Below are 13,012 nucleotides of genomic sequence, written 5' to 3' on the forward strand. Positions count from 1 at the left end.
CAGTCCTACAGAACTGCAGTGTAGAAAAGATACAATTGCTCTGCTCACAACATTAGCACAAAGAGGGTATAAGGTAGACAAACAAAAGCTTCAATACTGCCAGAAAGAAGTACACTACCTATGCCAATTACTGTCAGCATCAGGAAGTCGCGTCACCCCAGACAGGGTTGAGCTACAAACAGCACCCCCAAACCTCAAACAATCAAGGACATGCAGAAATTCCTAGGATAGTGAATTATGTACATCAGTGGGTCTTTGACTGTTCAATAATCACTGCCCCGCTACTGAAAGTAGTCACAATGGCCAAAAATAGACATAACAAGCCAGATTGGACACCTTAAATTAAAATAGCTTTCACCTAGCTAAAAGATAAAATAATGAATTCACCAGTGTTAGGATCCCCTGACTACACCAACGAATTCTACCTATTCACCCACTGCAATGGTCAAGTCATGACAGCTGTCCTACAAAAAATATCCTATGGGCCACAAGCCCATTGCCTACTTCTGTGGCATGCTAGATTCTGTAATGAAGGGGCACTACCCATGTGAACAAGCATTGGCGGCAGTCACATTTGCTGTTGAAAAGAGCACTCCCATAGTCATGGTTTCCTCCTTGACACTGCACACTGAGCACGCGGTTTTTGCAATAATACAAAAAGCCAAGACAACATTAACTACACAAAGAGTATCAGGATATGAAGTCATATTATCATTACCTTCCTTGAAATTTGTCAAATGCCACACAGTGAATCCTTTTACGCTCTTTGTCCACCCCATTGCCAGATAAGGAGCCTCGTGACTACGCCACATATTTACCAGATGAGTCAGGAGCCGCAAAAGAAGACCCTCTGCCAATCAGTACCACATACTTTGTTGATGGCTCTTCAAAAATTGACCAAGATACAGGGATTAGGTACACAGGAGCTGAAATGGTTAAAGCACAGCAAAATGATTCATCTGACTCCCTAGACATTGTACACCAGAACACATTACCTTCACAATATTACGCCCAAGCAGCTGAGCTAGTGGTATTAATTACAGCCTGAAACCACGGGATTGATGATCGCATCACTGTTCTGCATATGTCACAACAACAACACATTCCAACGTCCTACACTGGAAAAGGCATGGATTTCTCAAATCCGATGGTACACCTGTCATCCACAAACAGTTACTAGAGGAACTCATAGATGCACTTACACTGCCAGTTGAGATCGTTGAAGTTAAATGTGCAGCACACACCAATGGCCAAGACTTTGCCTACAGAGGTAATGCTCTGGCAGACTGGGCAGCTAAAGCCGCAGCCAGAGGACCCCCAGCTGAAGAAGCACCAGAAAATCAACTTGCCCCCATCCTCCTTGCCCAAAAAATATCCACACCAGAGAAGAAAGATAGAGAAGAAGACATTCCCTAACAACACGTATCTCACACTATTGACATTACATAACAATATGATCAAACTGCACAATTACACCTCAAAGAAATACAAGAAAAACGCACCACATCAAGAGAAAGAGTTATGGAAGAAGAGGGAAGTACAACAGGACCCAGTTGATTTCATTTTTAGACAGACCATGACAAGAAAACCTGTCATGCCCCAGGCCCTATTGCAAATAGCATTAGATCAGCTACACCATCCCACACATGTTTATCGCGATAACATGTCGATATCCCTACAAACAGATTAGTTCTTTCACAATGCCCATGAACAGATAGAACGTTTTGTCAATCAATGTCTCATCTGTCAACAGTACTCACCAAACCCCACTATGAAAACAGTTGCCTCCACAATACCCAAACCCAAAGGCCCCTTTAAAGAGCTCCACATTTATTATGTTGACATGATTGACAGATGCCAAAATTATCGATATCTCATTGTGGTAATCTGCCCATTCTCACGCTGGATCGAAGCTGGACCATGTGTCCACTGTGATGCAAAAGCAGCATCCACATTCCTGCTCTGTGAGGTCATCTCCCGCTGGGGTTTGCCTGACGCGATCTGTTCCGACAACAAAAGACATTTTTCAAAGACCATCTTTTCCTTCCTGACAAAGTGTTAGGAATAAAACACAAATTGACATCAGCATATCACCCACAAATCAACAGCATTTGTGAGCGCCTTAATGGCTTGCTCAAAGGCAAAATAAGTAAGATAAGTGCCACAACTGGAAAGAAATGGCTTTATTGCCTACCAATTGCCCTCTTTGCACTTAGAAATACTCCAAGTTCTGATCACCACCTCATGCCCCATGAGCTTGTCACTGGACGGTCCATAAATGTAACCACAACATCCACTAGGCCCAAGACAGATAATGAAGCATCTTCAGACATTATAAAAGCTGAACTATAATTACTATTTGTGTGCACTAACACGCCGCGCTGCACAATTCCTTTGTATTCAGGTATCCAAGAGGAAGGAGAAGGGCCCCAACAATTCTGAGCTCCCACCAATTCGCCCTGGAGCTTTGATATTTATCTGGAAAACTGCCTGACTTTGGAAGGATCCACGCTTTGAAAGACCCTATGCTGTCATTGACTCATCACCTGCAGCATTCCGCATAGCTGAAAGGTAGGCATGGATCCACCGCCGTGACATCAGGATCGATCCGGCACCACCACAACACCAGACAGTGGGATAGCAGGAAACGACTATGTATTTCTGTCTTACTCTGTTGCACTATTGTTGTAGTGGCACTGACAGCACTTAGTTGGTACATTGTCATATTTCATTTTGTCAGTATAAGAACGTCTTTGTCTCAAGATGAAACTGCCAGCACCACCAGGTTCCTTGCAATGCCACAGCCAGTACCAGTAGACACCCATATTGGAGTGGGCCCTCAGAGCATCACATTAAGTCCCAAGCCCCCTGATAAAGGCACTAGCAACACATATGCTAGTATACACCGTAGGCCTCCGAATCCTCCCTCGATTGAGAACAACATAAAATGGGATGGTACAGATGATGTCACAATACAGCCACCACCAGCATTCCGCCGACGCCCTTCCCGTCAATACAGAGTCAGTTGATTCTCTATTGTCCCCGCAGAACTTACTCCCTCCAGTGGTTCCCTCACAAACCCTGTGCACGCATAACATCTCAACATCTCCATGAAATACAGAAGGGTCCAGGACCCACACCAGGTTCAGAAGAGTAGATAAGGTATCACTGGTTCCACTCTTCCCTATTAGATAACTCATGGTACAAAGATATGACCACAGTGTGGAAAACAGTAACGAATGAATCCAGCTATGTGTGTTCATATATTCCCCATGCGGTTGGCCCAGATAGACTGATTTTCCCTTAAGAAGTCCCCCCACACTGCCAAATGTCTTTTGCACCTATACCTTTGCCGAATGCGGGGACAGACCCAGGTCAGCAGGGTTGAAATTGCAACTGTGGTTGTGAATGCCACAACATGGGACTATACCCCAATTTTATGCAAGGTTCTCACTGAGACAGCCGCCTTGGCGGAAGAGATAGGGAACGTGTGTAGAACAGGATACCCAAGCATGGACAATTATGGAGCGAACATTAGGAAGCGAGGATTCATCTCAGTATCAGTACCCTCAGCAGTATGCGAAATGTCAATACCACACGATGAACGGGTATGTCTATGCCGAAATAGAACTGTGCTGAGCCTACTGGCACAGGTTTATGCCCATGGCAAATGGACCCTGTCACTGGTTTAATATGCAGAGCAACATCCCTAGGGCCCCCTTGGATAGACTCAGACTACAAAGGCGGGATTGACTGGGAAGTTGAGGATGACTGTGAACAAATATGGGCCCAGGAAGGCAGGAGCTACACCTGGGGTGGGGAAGGAACGTCGGAAACCAAAAAAAGCATTTACATTGAAACATCCTCTTCTTTGTTCCTTAGGTAATGGCTCTGTACCTGTTGGACATAACACGGACTGTAACAATACTATTTTTAATTTCGATATGCAGTTCGGCACCTCCAGTTTAATGGACTACTACTGGGCTTGGGAAAACACCTCTATCTCCAACTGCCTCCTCAATGGAATGGCTTTTGCACCTTGGTGAGCCTACATGAAGGGCACTTGTCGTCCCAGCCACCAATGTCTCCCACATCCATTCATACCCGTTGACTTTCGACGTCACCTTCTTCCATCGTCACCGGCGAGCAGCCGAATATTTTGCCAATAATCCCTATAAAGAAATACCTCAAGAATTCCACCTGTTCAGCAATGCTCAGGCGTTCTTCGGGGACCTCGTTCCACTGTTTCACACAGGAGCAAATGCACAATGGATCGAGGTCAAGCCGCTATGAAGCCATGAAAGCTATCAACAGCACAAGGGACGGATTGAATGCTATCAAGGAAGAACTACGCCCCTTGAGACGTATATTTCTAGAGCACTGCTATGTTCTAGACATGCTAATAGCAATGGAAGGAGTAGTATGCCACCGGATTGGCAAAAGTTGCTGCATGTTCGTGCCAGCAAACGATGCAGAGAATGGGTCTATCACAAAGGCCATTGAGGAGTTGACAAAGTTAGGAATAAAGATGGCCGAAGACTGGGGCACTCCGGCAGACATTTCCCCGGACTGGTTCGATCTTGGCTGGATGGCCTCATGGTTGATGGTTGACAGCCATCTTGAAATTGACAATTCCAATAGTAGGAGTGTTGTTGTTGCTGTGTTGCGTCTTTCAGATAGGGAGCCACTGTGTAAAGAGATTTAGCACTAAAGTGGTAGGAATGAATTATGCAGGGACTTACAGGAAGACAATATGGGCAGACCGTGCACCAGGGGATGGGGATGGGCCCACAAAATTAGAAATAATAGAGCTTACCACACCTGCCTCCCACCTATTACAGATCACCGCTGAAGTACACGTACCTGCAGCTCCCCCACTTCCCCCGGGTAGGGATACAGTGAAAGAAGATCTGGTTGCTCATACTTATGAGAGTCTGGTTGACAGGCCCGAAGGAGAATATGTTGAACTGAGAACACAAGAGCATGATGAATACAAATGTTCCTACATTAATGATACCCAGTGGATACCCCAAAATAATGAAGGGCCAGCCAAGGACACTTTAAGAGTTTTGTTCTAAAAAGAACAAGAGGAGGGAAATGAAGCAGGGTCCCATTTTACCATATAAAATATAAAATGCCCTACATAAATTCCCGCCCTACACCTACAGCATGAAACCCTCAATTTTGGCCCTGCCAGCCAGAATATAGGGACATGTTAAGTTGACCAGACCATACTGTATCAATTGGTCTTTATAATATAGTAGGCCCAAAATGCTTCTCTGTTAAAATTATTTCATCTGAGACACAAAGTTTCAGCTCAGTTCGTGAGCCCCTACTCTCTCCTTGCACAAGATGTGCTCGTCTTCTCTCCCACCTATTGAGAGATAGTTAACCACAAGAACATGGAAGTCCCCAAATTAAGAGAAACATCACAAGATACCTGTTGGTGGGCGCATTATTGCTCTTTTAATTTACTGTAATTCTGCTTGCTTAAAGTAAACCAAGGCAGCAACATGGCATGAGAAACTAACCTGTGACCTTTTAAAAAGTTCTGCTTTTCTGTACGGTTCCGAGAATATGCACAAATGTTTATAATAAATATCTCAAAATTCTTTCTGATCTACGGTCTAGATGAAGTTGCCCCACTGAAAACACCTTTTTGCATCACAATGTTACTTCTACATCTTTAATATTTCCGAAGACTTGCGGTTAAGAGCACATGTCACTATTCCAACCCCGTGATCTGCAGTTCCACATTAGACAGTATAAGAGTGTGACCCACCCCTCATTCAGGGAACCACACTTTCGCAGCATCTTGCACGTGTTGGTGTGTTCCCGGCGACCGAGGATCTATCTTGAGTCCTGGTCTATTTGAGGTGGTAGCACTTCATAATAGATTGAAATCTTTGCCTTCCTCACTCTCACTTCCTCTCTCTCTTCCTTACCCTTACTCCTTTCAGGAAATATAGATCAAACAGCGTATTGTTTTAGCATGATGTAGCTTGTCATTTGAGGTGTATGTCTCAGTGTACCTTTCTGGCACCGGAGCTGCTATTGAAATCTATATGACAATGTTTGCTGAAATGTGATTGTGCCTTTGATACTTTCTTGTTTAAGAATGCCTTAAAATAAAAGTGCTACTTCAACTTCGGTGCCTACGTTTCACACAAATGTCTTTTTATTTGGAGATAGCAACCCCCTGGGTCAAATTAAGCTGGGTTAGAAAACACAGCCCCCAACAAGTCGTCTCATTACCTGCACACTATCCTTGCAGTCGTCAAATCACCCATGCCTTTCTGTTGCATTGATGTATTCACCTAGTCAGTACTCAATGACTCATGAATTACTTCAACTGCTGTTTTTACACTTATCCATGCACTGAATGTGTATATTTGCACTCATGAAATTAGCCAGTCACTTTTCATGTTGCTCTGTACTTATAGTTACTCATGTAATAGTGTGCTGCTTTATTTATGAGTAGGCTGAACTGTTATCCATACTAATATTATAAAGAGAGAGCCCAAACCTTGAGGTGGGTAATCTCAGTAACTACAGCACCAATCACAACACCCAATACAGCGTTGGAAAGGACAGTTGCAGCAGACATAGGCTATGCAGACGACCACCATATACATTTAAAAGGTAAAAGAACCATGCCAGCAAAGTAGTCCCTTGTGGGCATTTCTGCATTGTGCTGTGGGCGTGTGCTGGGGCGTGACAAATGCTGGGGGCGTGTGGTACGTTCCGCCCTTCATGCCATGTCTTATATCGTGTGCTGTGGGCGTGTGCTGGGGGCGCTGCATTACGAAAACGTGTGGTACATTCCGCCCTTCATACAATGTCTCATATGCTGTGCTGGGGGCGTGGGTGTTTGCGGGGCGCAGCATTACGAAGAAAAAAAGCGAGCGTACATTCCAGCTCCGGGTGTGCTTGCCCCGCGCTCCCAGTGCAGTGCACCTGCTTTACTGTATGTAGGTCAGGCATGGCGCTATTCCCAAGGGCCGGAAGGAGCGCAAACAGGGGCCATTGTGCAGGAAATCTAATCTCGCCTTATCGTCCGGTGACGCCTGAGGCGCACACTGGAGATTTATCACTTCTGTTGCGCACAGGCCTCGCGCGACGCACATCCGGAAACAAGGCCCGCCTCCACGGAAATAGCAAGAAAGGGTCTATCCCTCCCCGGTAAGTACATTGCTGGCACGGCGGGCCACATCTCCAGCAACATACTCATATTGTTTCACCACCCATTTGAAAAATGCACAGGTCTCTCTCATTGATGGCCAGCACCGAGATACACTTTTAGACACACCTCCCGCCAGAAGTTCTATGGAGGGCTCTCACATATTAGGATTTAGGCATTTGTTATGGTAATTTTTATTGAGCAATATTTCGTGTTCTGGGGGCGTGGCCAATGGGCGCGACAATCGGCCGGCAGCAATTCATACCCGGACAACGTCAGGACGGGCTGCTAGTGCACTTATAAAAACACCCAAATACTCACCATGCAGTCTTACTATGATTCAGGCGCTACATATGCAGTGCTGTAATCACTCAGGCATTACTTCAGAACTGATGCAATCTTTTATGCACTATCTATGCATGATGCATTCACTAAAGCATAACTTATGTAGTTATACAATCACCCAGACACTACTGCTGCACTCCTTGAATCATGGAGGCACCACTTTTGTACTCTTGTAATTACTCATCAATTAGTCATGGTTTTATGAAATCACCACGGCCCTACTTTTGCAGTCTTTTATTTACTCAGGCTCCACCTCAGTAGTGCTGCAATCACTCAAGAAATACCCATGCACTTAAAAAATCACATTGTCACATGCTATGTAGTCATGTAAATTCCCAAATATTATCCCTGCAGTCATGAAATCTCCAATGTTTTACCCATGTAGTCCTTTAATCCCCTTGTACTCTTTCAACCACATACACCCTTTTCTAGTACTTATGTAATCACTCAGCCACTAGTCATGTACTTTTAAATTCATCCAGTCACTACCTTTCCACACCAGGGGCTGGGCCACCCCCTTCAATTTGACCTCCATCATGGGTAAGTGGAAACTTTTTTGCTCCCAAGATCAGGGGGGGTAAAAGCAAAAGTACCCAGGAAATCGGCCACCATTATTTCATATTTAACCTCGGCTGTGGGAGTAGTGAACAAAGAAATTGCTAACGCAGAAAGGGAACTTGGGTTGGGCACGAATGAAGTACAAGCAGTTGGGACTTCGTCATCTGATTTAGTGACTAAAAATCCTGTCCCACTGGAGCCTATTGCCCTTATAGTAACTAGAACAAATTCCTTTCTGTGTTATTCAGTTTTAAGGTTTATGACCAATTGGTCTTACTCACAGGTTTTAAATTCCTGGTGTGCAGATAAGCGATATAGGTATTTGTTATTGCAAAACTCAAGAATGAATAATTTCTCTCAACATTTTATTTTTTTTAGAATTAAAATCAATCATATAAAATTCATTACAAAACGTTTAATGTCCAACATATAATTTTCGAGCATCCCCTACTCTAATACAGAGTTCAATCCTATCCTTTTTATGCCCGAAAGAAAGAATTAAAACAATATCATCATACAATAAAATATTTCATATTAAAATAAAGTATACTATTGCGGGTAGTCCCTTGTCGACGCGTTTCGGTGCGTTGAGGTCTTTTAGGCACCTTCTTCAGGACAGACTTAACAATTTATTACTGTATATTCATGTTTCTAAAAAATAAGATAAAAACAATTATTATCTAACTCGGTTGAGAGTTTATCCTAATCTATACAGTGCTGAGTACTCGCTTAACCTTATATCGTTCTGACATGAAAAGACTATCTTACTTGGATTGCGATTACGTCAATCGTTCCCACATCTAGTTAGGTTTGGTCAGTCTCAGACTTCACTATGTATCAATTTCTTGTATTTCTAAAACATAGAGAGTGCAGGATGATGTTATTGATATTTTCTCCTTTTTAGTTGAGATAATTCCCATGTTTTAATGCCACTTACTTAAAAACAGGAGAATGTTATTATTCGTGTCCTTGGTGATCAATTGCGACTTTCAAATTCGCGCAAGATGTCGAGTTGGTGGATTTTTTGGTCGTCCGCCTAAAAATAATACAAATTACAAATTATGGGCGGGTCTTCACTTGATCCAAGATTTTGGCCACTCGATACCAGTATATACAGAGAAATCTTCTCTTCTAATGCCTAATGATACAGAGACATATATGCATTTAATGCTCTTTAATATTTATGGATGGCTTGTTTCTGGCTGATTTTATCCTTAAAGAAACCAGGCTTTGTTTCTCTATTTTATTTTATTTTTATTTTTCTTCAGAAACTATGATGTCCCACTGACTCTTGTATTTCAGCTTAACTTAGATAAAAATAGCCCCCAGCATTAGGCGCATAGGTAGCCTCCATTTGAGTCAGCTTCTCCTATCTCAAGTGTTGCCCCTTTATTCGAGCGTCATGTTTCCTATGGCAATGTTATTTGACCAGCTCAGCCATTTACTGGGGTGAGCACTATTCGCGCCCTTTCCGATTTTTTAAACGCATTTACTTAACCAGCTCAGCCGTTTATTGGGGTGAGCACTATTCACTCCCATTCCGGTTCTCCAAACGTCATTATATAGATTAGGGTCAGATTCCCCATCTGCGTTTTAAGCTATCTCTATTGCCACTTTTTCAATCTACGTAGTAATGCGATTTAAATCGTCAAAGCTCCTTCTTTATCTTATAAATTACGGTGGGACCCATGGCGACGCTATCCCATTAAGGGTGGCTTACCTGAGTAACTTGGCACCGCACCGTCGACACGTCCTCTCTCCTGTGGGTTGGTATGTGGAGAGATGGATGTTCGCGGTTTTTTATACTTGTGGCGCGCACCAATTATTAGTTAATCAGAGACATATTACTTGGGCCTCAACTGTCGCGAAGAATGGGAACTGTTAATCAAATAAAATTCCAGGGTGACTGCTAGATTACCATGACTCAGGATGATGCCCAGGATGCTCATACCAATTGACAGAGGTCTCTTGGTGATTACAAACTGTAAGCAGTAAATGTGTATAAAATCCTAGCTAGGAAAAAGGAAAATTTGATGCACTAAGTTGAGATAAAAAACCAAAATGAATATAACATCCTGTTAATTAACTATAGAGACGGCTAAACAAGATGGGTTAGGATAAGATGACATACATGAATGTACCTTGTAACCTAGGTTTTGTTAGTAAATGTTTTATTGAATGTACTGAAACACAAATGTCTGTACTCGTGATGGTTATGCTCTGTCTATATAAAAACAGGGGGAATAAACTTTGCAATAATTGTGAAATGCTTAAGATCATTGTGAGGCATTATAAGACAGAAAATATTAAATCTGGCATCCTTGTGCCATTGACAATGGTTGGTAGCTATATTGAAATGTATATACCTAATAGTACGGAAATATGTACGAAATATGTTAAGAGTTCATGTATTGTAGACATGTTCGATATACCTGCGTGATTAATGAAATGGATTATGATTTAGCCACATCATGATTTCTACCTTATGGTAATATGTATATAACCTACGGCAAAAGTGCAAAAACGTAGATGTATAAAACAGAGAAAGAGCGAACAAAATAGAAGTATTGTTGCCGCAATAATACATCAACTCCGTTAGACATAAACCCGTCTCCATATAAATCTCCATATAAGTATTTATGTGAAGGTTGGAGCGGGTCGGTGTCAATCGAGCGAACAAATTATATTTTGTGCATAATATAATCAAAATCGCCGTAATGATGGAAATCGAAAACATCGTGTAGTTCGAAAAAATTTAAACAAACTACCAAAATGGCGCTCAGGTTCACATCGGAAATAGAAATAAGGTGAACTACAAGTACGAGCGGACTGCTAAAATGGAAGCAGGTAATCATCAGAGTGGAAGCAGGTGTCTCTGATTAACTAATAATTGGTGCGCGCCACAAGTATAAAAAACCGCGAACATCCATCTCTCCACATACCAACCCACAGGAGAGAGGACGTGTCGACAGTGCGGTGCCAAGTTACTCAGGTAAGCCACCCTTAATGGGATAGCGTCGCCATGGGTCCCGCCGTAATTTATAAGATAAAGAAGGAGCTTTGATGATTTAAATCGCATTACTACGTAGATTTAAAAAGTGGCATTAGAGATAGCTTAAAACGCAGATGGGGAATCTGACCCTAATCTATATAATGACGTTTGGAGAACCGGAATGGGAGTGAATAGTGCTCACCCCAATAAACGGCTGAGCTGGTTAAGTAAAGGCGTTTAAAAAATCGGAAAGGGCGCGAATAGTGCTCACCCCAGTAAATGGCTGAGCTGGTCAAATAACATTGCCATAGAAAACATGACGCTCGAATAAAGGGGCAACACATGAGATAGGAGAAGCTGACTCAAATGGAGGCTACCTATGCGCCTAATGCTGGGAGCTATTTTTATCTAAGTTAAAATAACATACAAGAGTCAGTGGGACATCATAGTTTCTGATTAAAAATAAAAATAAAATAAAATAGAGAAACAAAGCCTGGTTTCTTTAAGGATAGAATCAGCCAGAAACAAGCCATCCATAAATATTAAAGAGCATTAAATGCATATATGTCTCTGTATCATTAGGCATTAGAAGAGAAGATTTCTCTGTATATACTGGTATCGAGTGGCCAAAATCTTGGATCAAGTGAAGACCCGCCCATACATTAACAGGCAGAAGACAAGCCACAAACCACCCGGTATGTAAACATTCAAAAATATCGATAATTGCCAGAAGAGAATAACTCCATCGGGCAATATATTTATTGGGTTGTATTATTTTTAGGCGGACGACCAAAAAATCCACCAACTCGACATCTTGCGCGAATTTGAAAGTCGCAATTGATCACCAAGGACACGAATAATAACATTCTCCTGTTTTTAAGTAAGTGGCATTAAAACATGGGGTTTATCTCAACTAAAAAGGAGAAAATATCAATAACATCATCCTGCACTCTCTATGTTTTAGAAATACAAGAAATTGATACATAGTGAAGTCTGAGACTGACCAAACCTAACTAGATGTGGGAACGATTGACGTAATCGCAATCCAAGTAAGATAGTCTTTTCATGTCAGAACGATATAAGGTTAAGCGAGTACTCAGCACTGTATAGATTAGGATAAACTCTCAACCGAGTTAGATAATAATTGTTTTTATCTTATTTTTTAGAAACATGAATATACAGTAATAAATTGTTAAGTCTGTCCTGAAGAAGGTGCCTAAAAGACCTCAATTTGTAATTTGTAATTTGTAATTTGTAACTGAGTTTTGTATCGCGCCAACTCACCGACAGGTCTCAAAGCGCTTCTGACAAGTACAGCAACAAGAGAACAAAGTGGAGATAAAGATGTTAACTAGACTACGGGGATGTAAATGCATCCTTGAAGAGCAGAGTTTTCAGGGTTTTTCTAAACCTGAGAAGGTTAGCCTCTCTACGGAGCACCTCCGGTAGCTTATTCCAGATGGTGGGAGCTTGAACTGAAAAAGCTCTGCCTCCTTTTGTTGCCAATTTGAAACGTGGGCAGGATAGCAGGAGGGAATCGGAGGATCTGAGGGCGCGCTTAGGTTCATAGATTCTGATCCTATCTTTTATGTAGGCTGGCGCCTGACCGTGGATTGCTTTATGGCAGATGCACATGCTCTTGAATTCAACTCTTTGTTTCATAGGGAGCCAGTGCAGCCTATAAAGCAAAGGAGAGGCATGGGTCCGCCTAGGTACTCCGAATATCAGACGGGCTGCGTCGTTCAGGATGACCTGTAGACGATTGATGGAATTTTTAGGGAGGCCTAGATATAGTGCGTTGCCGTAATCAATTCTCGACACAATAGTAGCTGAGACGATGGTTTGGAGCATGCTCCTTGAGAGTAGAGGGGCAAGCTTACGTAGCTGCCTGATCAGATTAGTGCATGAGCCAACGACAGCGGACACTTGGTTAGTCA

The sequence above is a fragment of the Lissotriton helveticus genome, chromosome 6 (assembly GCF_964261635.1).
Source record: "Lissotriton helveticus chromosome 6, aLisHel1.1, whole genome shotgun sequence".
NCBI lineage: Eukaryota > Metazoa > Chordata > Amphibia > Caudata > Salamandridae > Lissotriton > Lissotriton helveticus.